General features: G+C 37.2%; 1 protein-coding gene across 26 annotated transcripts in view; it reads right to left on the reverse strand.

The window, feature by feature from the left end:
* The window catches only part of FOXP2 (forkhead box P2), a 401726-nt gene that overhangs the window by 325173 nt on the left and 61715 nt on the right, over positions 1-14838 (reverse strand). For all 26 annotated transcript variants that reach the window (XM_086887066.1, XM_086887079.1, XM_086887085.1 and 23 more), the window contains one exon: positions 12887-13026. The gene's annotated coding sequence lies outside the window, so the exon portion shown is untranslated. The remainder of the gene's footprint in view (positions 1-12886; positions 13027-14838) is intronic.

The raw sequence follows: 14838 nt of genomic DNA on the forward strand, positions 1-14838 counted from the left end.
CAAGGCAATTTTCAAGCTCTTAAATCACTTTCATAATTGTTTCTGGCACCATCTCTAATTTTCAAAAAGGTTTTTTCTTTTAGATGTGGCCAGAAGAAACATAAGCTGAAATTCAGTCTGTTTACCAATGCAGTATAAAAAGATAAATTCACATATTTGCTGACATTTGGTTGCTTGTACATCTAGCACAGCCCTTCATCTGTTGGATAGCATACTGAGTTTTCTCCTGTCAGGAAAAAAATAATAAAAATTATAGGGGTGGTTGTGACCAAGTAGTGTAAGCAAGTATCAGCAGAACTTGGCAATAACAGCGAACCTTAACTATCTGGTCATCTTTTTGGAAAGGAGAGAGCAAGATACAGGCTATTCAAATATGTGTGAGCAACCATTTTTAGTACATAAACTGAGGAAAACACTCAAAGCAAAAAATGTTTTAGGTTATACTTCAACCTTCAGCTCACTGGAAACGTGAGAATTGAGGGCACATCAGCTGAAAGAAACTGTAACATGAGAGAATTCCCATTTCTAAGGGTGGGAAGGAAAAAGGAGACTAGAAGAATAAAGTCAATGGAGATTACAGAAAAGGACTTGGATAAATGAATTGGTGGCCAGGATCCTGTAAAAGGTAACTCGAAGGGAAGAAGAGAGAGTTCAAGAGAGCTCACAGTTACGTCAAGGAGTAACATTTATGGCACAAGAGCAAACTAAGTCAATGCAGAAAAAGGCTACATCACAAGCTCTTCAAGGGCCTGCAACCTGAGGAAACTAGAGGCCCATGAATGCAAGTAGGTGAGAAAGAAAAACATGACAGTACAGGGACAAAGTCAGAAGGGCAAAAACAGAAAGTGAAATGTAAAATAAAAAAAATAAACAAAAAATTAGCAAAAAGCATTTTTTACATTCCTTAATCGTAATGGGAAAATTCAAGTAAGAGCTGATCAGGCTATTTGCAGAAGAATCAAAGACATGTATTTTGCTTAGCCTTTAATAAAAGAAACAAATACAGTCTGATTGCTAAAACTAGTGACAAAAGGGACCAAAAATTAAAACAGGGAAACCAGATGACGAGACACTGCAGTAAGTTAGATGCTGTCAGATGAGTTCAGCCTAACCACACTTACTTATGTTAGATAAAAACATGATGTTGGCCTGTGCTGTGATGCCAAACTCCAATATTTCCAATGCATGCCTGCACTGAAATTTCACTTATCTATTATCTTTATCTACTCGAAAGCAAATCAGTGAAATTTTAAGAGTTTAAGTTATCTTTGTTTTTGAAATTTATTCTTAATGCAAATCAAACCAGTGACTAAAGTCTTAGTCCCTTATTACCATAAACAGCTGCATTTCCTCAATAGGTAAGACATTTAACTACAGTGCAAGGGACTCTAAGACAATTAATTGAAACTCCCTCACTGGCATTAGCAACTTTTTAGAACTTTAGAGAATGAATGGAAATGGAACTCCAGAAAAATGAAGAGGGAAAAATACGGTGCCTGTCAAGAAAAGCTGAAAAAACAAGAGATTTAAAATGATAAATTTTTTCCATGAAATTCAGTTTCTGAAATATTTTTGAGAAAACCAAGACCAGCAAGACTTTATTTTTTTTCCTTACAACAAGAAAATAAATACCTGCCAATAAAGTTTTGCCACAACCAAAATTTGACAAGCCAATTACATTTCTCCTTCGGTAGAAAAAGTAGTTTTTTTTAATGGGAAAGTAGCAGTGGATGACACATAAAAAGAAGGGGATGACTCATAAAAAGAAGCAAAGGAAACAAAGACTAAATTAAACTATTTTAAGGCTAATACAAAATGTGTTCAGAAATTTGATACAGAGACTAGGAATAAAAGAAGGATACAATGAATGGGGCTCTATAGGGGTCCATCCTGGTCTGGTGTGTTTTCTTTTATAACTTGGATGGTGAAATGTCATTCATACAGAAACTGTACATTTAAAATTTGAGATGATGTGAAGTTTGAGAAAGGCAGAAAACTGGTCTTTCTTCCATGGGATACATGAAAAGTAGAAAGAAGTACATTTAAAGATGTACACACATGAAAATATATTTTAACCATTTTGAGGAGCTATTAGGAACTGTAAGTTCTGAAGTAGCTGAACTCACAATTACACCAAACCCCTTGTAAAACACATAATCACTTGACTGCGTGGCATCACAGAGCAACAAAAGCTCATTCCGTGCACCGTGCCTAGGCCTGTATTTTGAAATACATCCTCTTCTCTCCCTGTCTTTCCCTTTTCAACTCTGCATGAAGTGAGACACAACGGAGAACCAGCCTGAAAGATGTCAGCTACTCAGTTCTGACCACCCCACCCTTTGAACACATTGTACTACCAGCTGTTGGTGACTCTTGGTCACAACTGCTGGGACAGAGCGAGCCAGCACTACCACCAACATTTCACTACTTCTGGCATAACTAACAGGCTGGGTTAGCTTGCTGGGACATTATCTGTGAACTTTCTTGGAACATATGGACATCTCACTCATCCCATCCATGAATGCATCCTTTAGGAAAGCATGCCCAGACACGAGGGCTTCAGGTTACCCTCACCTCCTACTCCTCTTACTAAAGGCCCTGGTAGAGACTGTCCCCATTTTTATTGCAGGCCCCCTTTAACAACTGAAAGGCCACAATGAGGCCTCTCCAGAACCTTCCTTCTCCAGGCTGAACAATCCCAGCTCCCCTCAGCCTTTCCTCATAGCAGAGGTGTTCCATTCCTCTGATCATTTCTGTAGCCCTCTCTTGGACAGGCCCACGTCTTTCCTGTGTTCAGGACCCTAGAGCTGGATGCTGTACTCCAGGTGGTGTCTTTTGTATTCCCCATGAGGCTACCAGACATGGCCAGATGGCTGGTGCTGCATCCTGTGCCAGGACAGCCTGCAAGAGCAGACACAGCTACAGCAATTGTGCTGAAATAACTGAGCAAAATCACTGGTGTATTAGAGGCCCACGTGAAAAATGTTTGGACTGATGGACTGATGCCCATTTAATTGAGGCAGCATAGAATATACTGAATGAATACTGACTATTTGCTTTTAATGCAATGAGAAGTGTATGAATTTGGTTAATAAAACAAAAAATATAAAATTTACTTTTCAAGAATGTAGAAGAATAGAAAATTTTAAAAACATGTTTTGCAAATACACTAGTGAAGAATTTAGTCAAGGCATCTCAGAAGACAGGAATAAATATATAAATTGATAAAAAAAAAAAGCCACTGAGACCTAGTCTTATAATATTTGCTATTCCTTTTCACAGAAGTAATATATCAGCAAAAGCACAAAGTGAAACTAAATGGCTTTCTATTTTCTTGCATATTGAATTATAGATGTTCTTTACCTTCTAAGGTGAAATTGCTTCTTTGTAATTCCATAGTCTGATTCTATCCTGATCATCTATTTGATCTTTACCAGATCATACAAAACAAGCAGTAGAAAAAAACATTTCCCAGCTGCGTGTTGTTTTCAGGCTGTGAAGAAACTACTGCTTCTGGATTTCATATCCAGAGGTTTCCTAGAAACTGTTTCCATTAGTCTGTCCATCTCTGATGCATGTGTAGTGTGGTCAAGTTAATGGTGCTATTGAAACCTAGAATTTTGCATTTCTCAAATGAAAACAAAAATGAAAAAAAGCCCAAATGTTGCATCTACAGGAGTTTTTTTGCATTTAATTTCCCAGGTTCCTTTTAGGGAGAAAAAGGGAAAAAGTCCTTAAGGCAATATAAGCACTTAATCCAACTCAAATACTAAAGAGGACATAACCTTTCAAATCATCTTAAATATTTACGATGCCATAAGCTCTTAAACTTCCTGGAATACTTAGCCTTCCTTAAAACCTCACAGTACTCAAAGTCCCTTGAGCAACGTAAGCACCTAAACTGCTTCAAATCCTTTCAAAGGACACAACCTTTAAACCAACGTTGTGTCTAATTTTTAGAAATATTTTTGTTTCTTCAGGCACAATTCTGCCTGGTTTTGTCCACAAATCATGAACCTATTCAAGCGCTATTCACATGCTTCCGTTGACACAATACTTCCACCGGATGGAAGGCCTGGGCATGGAAGATATAAAGTACCCTGCCAACACTGGAGAAGTCAATGCAAGTAATGGAAAAGATTCCCTTGGTCCTAAGCCTGGCCAGCTTCCACTTCACTGAAGGAGAAGTAATAGAAACACAAGACAGTCACCAAAGCCTTTGCAGTTTCTTGTTCGTATCTTTACACGGCGCCTGTCGGTGACTCAAACTAGGTTCATGATATTTGCCCATTGGCTTATGATGGCAATCAAGAAATAGCAAAATTGACATCTTCAACAACAGCAACAAATGTGATCTTTGTGTGGGAACCCAGCAGAAAGCACTAAGAATAGAGCCAGAATGCAAGCCACACTTAAGTACTCAGCTAACATGTTACAGCCACACACTACTTCAGGACTTTAATTCTTCACGATGATGTCACTTCCCCATTCATTTTCTAACCTGATTTATCTTTTTAACAACTGTTCAGTGAACTTAAGCCACTGTTTCTTTCCTCCTAAGCCCTTTAGATAGGTCTGGAGTGAGCGGAAAAACATTTCAGAGTAACAACTCTACAATTACAGACTCTAATCTACTATCTGAGCAAAAATATTACATTACTCAGACACATGAAAGGGTAGGTTTTTTTTACAGACTTATTTATGACAAGAATACCCATGGTCTTTTATAACTAAGAAAACATCAGCATTAAGAAACAGTAGTGCCCAACAAAAATGGCCTTGCACATTAGAACAGCTGGAGCTGAACACATTACAGGCATGTGCTTCAAGACACTTCACTTTGTACTTCTGCATAGGTTTGGTCCATTCTTCAAACACTTGCCCTTGTTTAGCTTCATCATCAGGAAGGCTCAATGGGAGGCTAGTCTTTCCTGATACTTCTCAAGTGCAGTCCTGATCTGACCTAAAATACTAAGAGATGCTGCAGAAGCCAATTACTACAAAGAGGGAAATCATTTTCGTTCTATGTAAAAGACCACATTAGATTTGTTTTCCATAAAAATTTCTAATTTCTTTTGCTGTGGCAGATTTATATCTTTTCTCTCTTCAGACAACTGAGTATTTTCAGCCGTATGCAGGAACTCAGATTCATAAGCCAACTCCAGAATGGGAGCAACTCATTTGCAGACAATGAAATTTCTGTAATTTAGCTGTAGGGCTTCAAAATGAATTTCTCCAAAGACAAAGGAGGTCTCAACTTCAAAATACCCAAGGGCTTCTATTTCATCATGAATTGTAGAGAACTTTACAGTAATGTATTCATGTTAGGGGATTTAGAATAATAAACTTCAACATGCATGCACCAAATTATTGCAAAATCAATTAAAATTTATCTAGAAAAATTTGATCAGTCACTGATTTTTGCAGGTGAAAAATTAGAATATACATACTTTACTAACATATGGCTGGGGATTGCTCATATGAGTGCAGTTTCAGATAGTCCATCTGGAGCCCATCTCCCCCATGTTTAACATTTTTGTCAGAAACAAGAACTGAGAGATAAGGACCTCTTGGGGGAAGGTTGATGACCTTGATTCTGCTCTCAGTAACTGTCTCAGAAACATTTATCATTAACATTTATCATTTATTGTATCTTGCAAAAATGCAGGTACAAGATGCACCCTGAGAATCAAAATATCATTCAACTGCTCCACAGAAGAGCTCCTTCTCCCTCAAAGACCTGACGACAGACCATTTTTTCCCCTGGGCTAAGACACCAGTTAAAACTGTGATTCTTTCTCTGTCAGAGTAAAATTAGGGGAAGGAGGTGGAGAGAAAGGGGATCATATTTTAGTTTTATTCCACTGATGCTGCCGCCTGTCAGTAAAAGATGAAGGGCTGAAATCCCATCAGTCTGGATTTGCAGATCTGAGGATGAAGAATTAGTATTTTTCTGTTTTTGCAGAAAACTCCTTGATGTATGGCTCCATTATTGAGTGTTAACAGCTTCGGTTTAAATTACAAATGAGGTTCTATTAGCATAACCCATACTTGGTTTCTATTTAAAAATATAATTTTCGCCAAAATTGTGTCAGTTGAGAACCTACATGTTTTCATTTGTGGCTACAGATAAAGGAGAGAAGCAATTTTATATTTCACTAACTCAAAATATGAGGTTTAGAATGGCAAGATATTAAAGAACACTTTTAAGATACCACTGGTGTCTCCTTCAACAGGATGGACAAGCGGTGAATGAACGGTCCTTAGGAATGATGTACCACAGGCAGCCACAAACAGGCAGCAGTGCTGAAGGGGCAAAACCCAAAGTGTCTTCTACAACTTTCTCTCCAAAACCATTTTCTAAATATGATTATTTTAAAAACCCAAAATTGCACCGTGGAATAACTGCTTAATTAGCTTTGGTTTCCATCATGTATGTTTTCATCAAAACTTACTACACAGCAGATGGTTTCTGCTCTTATAGTTTTCAGCTATAGTGTTTGTGTCTCGACCTTGGAAAGTTGTTTTTGTCTGATGTATCTCCTACCGATGGTTTTAGAATGTAAAGATATGCTGCTCTTCTGACATAGACATGCATCAGCATATCAGAACTCATGAAATTGCTACCCTAAATGGCCAGGTTCCAACTGCACTATTTGCACAGTATTATCTTCTGTAATATTGCACAGCGCTTCAAGCTGTACAACAGCAGAGATCCAGTAGCCTGAGCCAACTATCACTGCAAACAGCCAGGCTGTTTGGGATGATTTTGGTGTTGGAATGCTTATGCTGGAGCTACTGTTAGCCCAGCCCAAGTCAATCTGTTTCTCTATGCCTTATGATCTCCATGTGGAAAATACTGATACTTCCTGAATTACCTGTGTGCAGCAAAGGTACAGTAACCAACTCACCATAAAAATGAGATGGTATTTCTGCATTCAACCCACCCAAGTCTTAGCAGTGCTCCACAGGGGGTTAAGGTGATACTTAATTCATTGATGTTTTCTATAAAGTTCTTTGAAATCCTCTGATGAAATGCAGTGTATTATTAATATTAGTACATGTTATGACTTATGCCCCAAAGGATCTCACCATGCTTTGTTAGCTGTATACAAGAATTCCTTCATTACCATCCAAATGCTTCTACCTCTGAAGCGTAACTATGCAGCTGTTTTCCAATAGACAGTAACTACTTATAAACATTTACTGATCTTATATGAAGAATATTCTATTCCATCAAAAATACATGTTTCACACCATTTCCAGTCCCTAAGAAGTTCAATGCCAGGGAACTGTAATTGGATGCAGGACACCAGATTCTTTAAAAACATCATTTTAGCAAAAGGCATCTGCTTAGCTGGCATCCTTATTTAGCCTATCATCCAGCTTTCACTCACTTATACCACAGGAAAGAGCTCTCAAAGTTTTATTCAAACTAATATGACTCTATGTAGAAAATGAATTAAATTGACAGAATGGCATAAGGTCCAACCAATTGAAACTCTCAAACAATTCAGGAATCTACTCCAAAATCCTCAAGATAAAAGAGACCTTATATAGGCTGAAGAAATAAAGATATGCTGGCAAAACCTTTTCTTTCTTGTTTGTCTGCAAATTGAAACAAGATGAATAGCACAGAGGTAATTTTAGAACAACAATCAACACATATTTATACTTTCTAAAAATGCCTGCAGCAATCAAAACATCTTTCCCTTTTCCCTATTTGAAACTTCAGGTTGCTTTTAAATTTTGAGTCAGATAACAGTGTGACAGGAACTTGATTCACTTTCCACATGGAATGGGATTGAGCCCATGTGAAATTTTCTATTATTAAAAAGCCCCTGCTGACTTAGATGCCTATGCTGTGGAAAATACTTGTTCTGTTAACTTTGATGCAGTCATTAATGTTTTTCTTGAACAGATACTCCTCAGGTTTCTGTACTCAGATTCATTCACTGAACCCAGATATTCTCAGCCTGTTGGATCTTCTCAGTTTAACCCTCAGACAAGGTCAGGACAAAGTGTCATAAAATTTATAGTTCAATAAAAATAGGCACAGTTCTTCAGTACTCAAACATCCACTGTTTAGTGGCACCTTGGCTGAACTGCCCTTTTCATTTTCTCAGAACTAGGGTCTTTTGGGTTTTTTGTGATAAAGCATAAAATTCCATTCAAAACTAAACATTCTTAAAGTTGCAGAACTATGGGAATAATACAAACCCAATCCAAATAAAGCCAGACAATCTTATAGGCTTGAAAAAAAAAAAAAAAAAGCCTATAAAACTTGTTTCAACTACAAAAAGAGACAGCTTGCCAGCTTTGGTGAAGCTTTCTGTATTTACCAGTGAGAATCTTGGCCAGCAAGTACTGACGCGACAGTGTTTCTAAGGGAAATATTTTGTTCCTGTTTAGAGCACAGAACTTAGTGATACTGTGATACAAACTTTGGTGAACGTTATTTTGTACAAATATTAGAAGGAGTAGAAAGAGAAAATAACTAGAAATTAGAAACACGAGGTTGTCTCCATTCTCTAACCACTTTCCTTACACCAATTTGCAAGCACTCCTTTAAAAAACAAATTGTTTCCTCAGCCAAATGCAGATTCCAGGAATCAGTATTTGCTGTAGTGTTACGCTATAATTCATGCATGCTGCTACTATGCAATACTGAACTAAATGTACCTCTTTAAATTACAGTGAAAGGATGGAAACAAAATGAAATATACACCTCAAATACAAAATGTCATATTCAAAGCAAAATTATAACTGAAAGAAAAGTTTTATACACCCCAATAAGGGTTAATCAGTCAATCATGACTGGATATACAGAAACAGTGCTTACCATGATCAGTCCTGTGCATTTCTGAACAACAGGACAAGTGTAACTGAGACCATCTTTGAAGCATATTCAACTGCTGCCCATAGTCTCATCACAGTGATGACAAAAACATGTATGAATTCTAGGTAAGTCTAGCCCCTTCAGGTAATAATTCAAGTACATGGCAATTACACATAAAAAGATATCTGATAATAAATTACACCACAATTTCTATGTCATATGCCTACATTTTACCTAAAAAGCAAATAGAGCCAGCATACATAACTTCTAACACCTTTTAGACACATTCAATTATTCCATGGCAGGAAAGTTCTCCCCACATATAGCCCTTACCCATGAAAACTGGGACTGAAGAAGGTGTTATTATCCTGGGTTAGCCAATGTAGTTGCCATTACACAATTATAAACAGTTTAAATTACTAAGAGAATCTAAAATACTTCAATATAAATGGAAAATAGCATTTCATCACAATCTCATTTAACAGAACACATTATCAATATTAGTTGATATTAGAGCAAATTGTTTCAAATTGGGAACCCACCTAAATTCTTGCTATTAACTAAAAGTGCATTTTTGTCTGTTATATTAGCACCAGATTCTTTCAAACTTTTGTTGCAACCTAAAGGCAACAATGCCAGCATCTCATCATACATCCCTTTTATTACCTTGCCAGAAATTAAATAATGACATACAGTTAAAACCTTCATATTTCTTAACTTAGAACCCAAACATAAGAAAACACCCAAAAATATGTTGATACTTCAAAGTTAATATTAAAATGGCATTCAAAGTGCATTTTTTTAATGGTTACATACAGTATCTAGGAGATATGGAAAATTTTATTTTGATAAGCTTGTAAATATCACCATAACCATAAAGAAATAATTTTAATAGCTTTTTTTACTAGTGTGAAAGCAGAATGTTTTTGTGAATGTCAGTGATAACATTTCTGCCTTTTAAATCTCAAATTATGTCACATGAGATGGAATTTATCTGTCTTAATGTTTAATAGAAAAGTTAAAAGTCTAAATTTGTGCCAGTCACCTTAGGTTGCTTTTATTGCGAGTGACAAGAAACAGGCATCTCTAAAGAAGGAATTGTCTCATCTAAAGACAGAAATAAAAAGAGGCTATGGGAATCTTCCCCTGGAAGTCTCCATCTCTCTTTACATGACTAAAGATGCCTATGGTGACCAGCCCAGATTTATACCAACTATATTTTTAGAAGGCTACCATCATGGGAAATTAATCCCATCCTTGACACCCTTCTCAATCAGCATTTGGGAAAAGTAAGCATAAAATACAGAAAACCAGAATTACCAACAAGTGTAAGAATCAAAATACACTGTCCCAGAAAAATTTAAAAAACAAGACCCTTTTGTGAAAATAGCAGGGGATCTGTAAATTTGAAATGTCATACAGCGTTTGATCTCCAAGCCAGGACAGACTCAGTCATTTCTAGAAGATTAAGAATATTCAGGGAATATTTTCAGAATATGCTGACAAAGTAATATGCCTCTTCTGTGTATGAGTAAGCAGCAATTTTCAAAAGCTTATAATTCACTGCAATGAGGACAGACATTCAGAGACACGGCAAAAGACACATCTTATAACCTATTAAAGCTTCCTTTTCAAATTCCAAGTCCTTGCTCAAAAGCAAAGAGGTCATAGACCTTTTTTTAGACTATTTATTTTCCATTTTCAAGAATGATACGCCCATCTCACAGAAACCTTTCCAGAGACACTCAGGCTATAACAAAACTGTGGGCAGAAAATGTCTGACAAATCAATCAAAGTTAAAATTCAAGAAACCTGACATTTGAACGGAGAGTCCCTTGCTCCTAAGTATTTCAAAACACAAGGAAACTCCTCAATCACACATTCACAGGAGATAAGGCTGTGTTGTGAAGCCTCACTGTACATTTGCCCAGTTTTTCCATGCTTACATTGGCATCCTCTTTAACTATGGACTGTCCCAGAACAGCCATTTGCAAGAAACTGAAAACAGAGCTTATAATGAAACTCTTAGGTCACTTTATAGGGTCTCACTGATCTCGAAAAAAACTTCAGGAAGACAGCTGTTTTTATTGTGGATTAATGGAGATCACCTGCAAGAGTTGTCTGGTCAAGTATGTCTTGTTTTTTTGGTGTTTTTTCCCAAGCACAGAATGATACTAAAAATGTATCTTTCTTGCCATGGACCAAGTGAAAAGATGCTATTTTTAAACATCTAAAATCTCCATCATGTGACAGTTCACATCACGTGAAATCTGATGCTAATTCAAAGCTAAAAGATAATTTCACAGACTTAAATGTGACTTTCATAGTTACAATCACAAGTCTTTAAATATAATTTAACACATTTTAGAAAGCTTGCAAATTCCAACATGTCTCATTTTCGCCAAAACTTAAGTAAAATATGAAACTGAATAACTAAATACTTCAAAATAGAAAAATTAAAAAAAAAAAGTTTTCATAAAATAAAATGACAGAGTATTTTTTATTTCTTTTACCTATAAATATCCCCAAAAGCATAAAATAGCTGAGACTAGAAGGGACCTCAGAAGATTATTGAATCTAAACCCCTGCTCAATCAGGGTCAGATGCCGCAAGCTGCTTGTCTGCTTGAGTTTTGAGTACCTCCATAGATGGGGCTTCTACAACCTCTTTGGGCAAGCCTCTCCAGTGTTTGTCCATCCTCAAGATAAGGAAGTTTTTTATACTGTGTTTCAATGGAAACATAATTTAATAATCTGTATGCAGCTTGTACCCACTGCCTGTCATCCTGTCACCAGGTGTCAATGAAAGAAGTCTAGCTCTGCCTTCTTTACACCCTCCCATCCGGTATTTACTGTGAGAATGAAATGTTACTTAGCATTTCACTGCTCAGGAGACAAGGATCTTGTGCCTAAATTAGTCCAACCACTAACCATTCGATATCACTCAACCCACACGTCATGTTTGGTGCTACACAAAATCAGGGTAGCATCTTCAGAATTCAGAGATTATGTATGTATATATGAATTATACAGTATCATGCCTGCACTATAAATCACATGACACTTGCTTACTTGTTAGCCACTTATGACCATTTACTGGTTTTACAGACCTGAATTTTAATTTACAAGGGACACAAAAGACAGCACTATCACAGTATGAAATGTGCAACAAAACAGTAGCTCCCCATTAGATAATAAGTAAGGGTGTCTCACATATTTTTTAACTCTTATAAATGGCAAAGCACTAAAAATATCTGTAAGGTCTGAGACTATTGCTCACCAAGGAATTTAAGCAGCAGAAACTAGCACAGCTGCCATCATGTGCTCCTGAACACTTTTGGCTGCTAATTCCCACTCGCACCACTCTTTCTACCAGTGACAGCCCTTGGACAGCCTTAGGGAGAAAGCTGGGATAAACCCAACTCAAAACAAATGCAAAAAAATAATTGGCTATTTTCAGTCTGATCCATTCTCCAAATTTACAAACAGCTACACGTGCTGAGTGAGGGAGAATGACAATATGGGGAGGAGAAAAGCTGGCACTGCTTCTTACACAGACATGCCAGGTTAAAGTGTTCATTGAACATTTAGGCTAAAGCTAAGCAGTCAACACAAGCTCCTCAGCGAGTAATACTGCATTCCTTAGGCATTGCTTTCAGAATAAGATGGATTGGCCTCTGGAGATGCCTGCTCCTCTCCCGAGGGTAAGCAGAATCTAAAATGACTGAGATACAGCTGCTTAGCTTCTATGTATCTAAATTAACCAGTATCTAGATGAGTAGAAAATGGTAGAAAAACAGGTTTTTGACTCTTACAGCACTTCATTCCTATTAACAATTGCCATTTGGAAAGAAATAATTGTAGCATAGCTTACCATCACACTAACATCAAACAAGTATGCATTTTCTGCACGGTCCACAATTTTTCTCCTAAACCATATTTTACATCTCTAAGCAATACGTTTCGGTCATGGGGTACTGTATTCCTCCCACAGGGCATATAAATCCACAGGAGAAACATAGCCACAGTTCAGTCATGAATCACTTACATTTCTTCAGTCACTTTGCCACTTTGCTGTGCTGCGGGAAGGTCTTTTCCTTTTTGCTCAAACTGGTCCTCCTTCCAAAGGTGTCTGTCACTTCTGTGGCAGGTAAGGACAAAAGGTCCTTAACTTTCACTTGAAGTTATCTAAGAGTAAAAAGGGAAAGGAACACAGTAAGTGCAAGAATCTCTATTGTGTTTTATTGCAAGGTATTACCATCTCTTTAAAACACACTTCAGTGTCATCCTTACACATATGTACTGCACACCCAGGAAAAAAATCCCACACATTTCACATCTTTCTTTCTTTGTATGAGATACATGAAGTAGTCACTACTCCTAGAGCAGTCACCTGCTTCACTTCTGAGATTCACTGTAACAAGACTGCAGTTCATTGAAAAAGCAAGTGTACAAGTTAAAAGATAATTTCACATTATTATTTATTTTGTACCAGAAAGACATTGAATACTTTTGGCTGGGATCAAGTAGGAAATCACAGTTTATTGAGCACAGGTTCACTATAAACCATCCTGCCTAGCCAGTATTGATAAACATTCTAATCTGAAGCTTCTGTTAAACAAAACAGCTCTCTATTGCTTACATCTTCCTGCTAATAAAGTGAGACCTGGGGTTTATGATAGGTGTCATTGAAATTTCTCCATGAAAACTTAAAACTCACCACTCCATCAGAGTCAAATCTATAAATTAAATGTTAAAAATTAATTAGAAAGGAATAAAGGACAAACAGTAGCATGTCATTTGCCACTGAATTAATCCCTATATTGAAAAGTGTGCTCCACTCTCTTGTCCAGCACAGAAAACAAAACAACAGAACTAATTAGCAAAGGCTCAGAGAAGAAAACACACATGATCAAGGGCTTAAAACAGTTTCCATATATCAAGAAGAATTCAGTATGCCACCAATATTTAGACTGGAAAAAAGCTGACTTAAGGAAGGCCATGACAGAAAACAACTAAAGTCTGAAGAAGATGGAAAGATTGCAGAGACATTTTATGTTCCTTATCTTTGAACTCAAGAATCACCTAATAAAAGCCAAGTTGAAAAGAAAAATGTGAGTTTCTTCTAACCAAATTGTGTGGCAGAACTGTGAACTTCTTCCCAAGGATGCTGTTTATGCAAGGAGGTTTCATAAGTCAAGAGGAAGATGGAGGTATCCTCGGAAGACAGCCACCGCTGGAGACAGATGACAGCCTAAGCTGGTCTGAACCAGGATGACCAGTCCTACCTCCTTGTATAGTCACTTATGTTAGTGCTAATTCAACCAATTTTATACTCATTTTACACTGATCTATTCACCACCCACAATATTGAGAATTACTGCATTAGGTACACAGGGAGTCTAGTCTTAGTTGCATTTGAAGTACAGGCTAGATCCTTTTGAACACCAAAGTGAAATCCCGTGGTTCTCTGTACCTTACTACATGCTTAATAAATTTGATTGATTTTTCCAAAGCATCATCACCACTGAAAAAAAAAAAAAGTATCAAATGAGGTAGCAAGGTCTTACTGTAAAGCAGCAGTAGCCTTCCTCTCCCCGGTCCACAGTCCCAGAGCAGCCAGGGCAGAGGGCTACAAAGCAAGGTTCTGCTTCTCAAGTTGTTCGCTGGTTTCATGGTTTTCATGAGTCTAACTTCATCCATATGTTCCCACTCAGTTCAACACTTATATAAATGCAGGTCAGCATCTCCATTTCCCAAGTTTCATCTCAAAGTAAACCTTAAAAATCATATACTCTGTATTCCAATATCTTCCCTTTTGCTTTAATCTCTAGGATACAGCAGTGTTTCTGATTTATTTTGGGTAAGTGCAGATCAATTAAAATTCCTTCAGGGAAGCCTTCTGAACCAGCAGAAAGTGAATGACTGTCATCAGGAAGAAACACTTTTTGCTGTCACGAACTGGCATGTCACACTTTTGAGCAAAAACTATGTTAATTA

The sequence above is a fragment of the Cyanistes caeruleus genome, chromosome 4 (genome assembly GCF_971803275.1).
Source record: "Cyanistes caeruleus chromosome 4, bCyaCae1.hap1.1, whole genome shotgun sequence".
In the NCBI taxonomy this organism is placed as follows: domain Eukaryota; kingdom Metazoa; phylum Chordata; class Aves; order Passeriformes; family Paridae; genus Cyanistes; species Cyanistes caeruleus.